Raw genomic sequence first — 1,727 nt, 5'->3', positions numbered from 1 at the left:
GCTGCTACTTGGGGCCTTTTCTTTTTTGATAATGGTGAGGGTGCAGTCCGTGTAGGGGCCTGACTTGTTACATGGCAGGTCACTACACTCTTTGTGGTTTTTTTTTTTTCTTAATTTAAAATAGATTTGCATTGTATGTTTGTTGTCATTCCTTTTTAGTGCAGCACGTTGTGTTTTTTTTAATTTATATTTTTTAATTATTATAAAGAATTTTTAATTTCTAAAATCTGAATAGTGCCTGGTTGGCATACACAGCAAGCCCATATCTTTTGGTGAAAAGTAGCTGTAAAGTTCCATAAAGTTTATAAAGCTCTCTAACGCGGGGCTGGCTGTATTTACAACAGCCTAGTTCATGCATGCAACACACAGCTTGTCTGCTAGAAGAGCCTAATTCATCAGCAGTGCACCAGCTTTCAGGTATGCAGGTTTCCCTGCAAAGGCCTCTTTTCTATCCTCTTTTCCTTCTCCAGGGCAGAGTTGGGCCCTGTCTTTCTCATCTTCCCAGTACAGCTTACCTGTAAACTTTCTGCCAACCAGTATTATAAGAAGCTCAACTTATCTGAGAGGCAGTATGTAGACATGATTGTCTGACAAATAAATTCAAACAGTGAGTATATTGTGAGTACTCATCTTTTGTATACTCTCTGTTAATACTAGTATTGAATCCATATTACAGTCTTAGTAATAATTTATATAACAAACTGGAGGGAGGAGACCTCTCCCTTAGAAACATAGGAGACCAAGTAAATTAATGTTTTTGTTCATGTTGGTATAAGTGAAGAGCCCCTGTATCTTCTACCTGGACATAGTTCTCAGTTAGTTTGGTACTAACATTAATATATAGTAATTTTGTTTCTGATGATATCGCCAGACGGAAGCTGTTACGTGAGCAAGAAATCCTCAGATTATTCCCCAAACTGTGTGTCTTTTTGGTGATTTGATAAGGTGGCAAGCACTAAAGCAGGATTTTACTAACCTTCAAATGGTACAAGCAGTCCTGTATCATAACTTTTAGAGCTATTTAATGACCCTTGTACTTAATGAGGCCTTTTGTTATTCTTTGAGATGAGGAGAAATGGCATTCAGATATGTTTTTGGGAGAAGACTTCATCTTGGCTATTCACTTGTAAGGAAATGGAGAATCTTAAGACTTCAGTAAGATGGGCCAGTAATCAATAGGAAAATAACATACGGGGGTCACTCTGGCCAAAGAAGCACATGAAGCGGGTTTCATATTTGCTTTGAAGCACCTCACAAAATCCAGAGGAGCAGAGGCTAGTGTCCAGCAAGGGAAAGAAACATTTTTTTTTCTAAAGGTGTAATAGAAAAGCACTGGAGTGTGAAGGCACAGCAGGTTACCTAAAATACTCGCTATAACTTGTGTGCTTATTAATATCTGCACATCCTGTCATTTGGATGGAGTGAAATGTTGCTGTAAGTTCCTTGAGACCAGTCTGAGACCTGGAAACTAAATTAGGGAAGATGGGCAGAAAGCACCAACTTTTGATGTTGGGCAGCTGAAAGCAAACTAAACAGTAGTCAAGTGACCTCTTACTTCTCTGGTGTTGGGCAAGAATGCATAAAGATACAGCATTGGAAGGTCGCTCTCCTAAAGCATTTTTTATGTCCATGAGGAAACAGAGGTTAACAGTGCCTTTCTGTGTAAGTGGCACATCAAACATGCCAGTAGATTGAGTAATTCTCTTTGAACTTGAATGTCCAGCTTG

The 1,727-nt window shown here is 38.9% G+C and overlaps 1 protein-coding gene across 1 annotated transcript in view; it reads left to right on the top strand.

Moving 5' to 3' along the window:
* The window catches only part of PKD2 (polycystic kidney disease 2 (autosomal dominant)), a gene marked incomplete at its 5' end in the record, with an annotated part of 19,116 nt that overhangs the window by 11,893 nt on the left and 5,496 nt on the right, over positions 1-1,727 (top strand). The gene's annotated exons all lie outside the window — the stretch shown is intronic.

The sequence above is a fragment of the Phaethon lepturus genome, unplaced genomic scaffold (assembly GCF_000687285.1).
Source record: "Phaethon lepturus isolate BGI_N335 unplaced genomic scaffold, ASM68728v1 scaffold10072, whole genome shotgun sequence".
NCBI classification, from domain to species: Eukaryota; Metazoa; Chordata; class Aves; order Phaethontiformes; family Phaethontidae; genus Phaethon; species Phaethon lepturus.
This window is presented reverse-complemented; position numbering and strand designations above follow the sequence as displayed.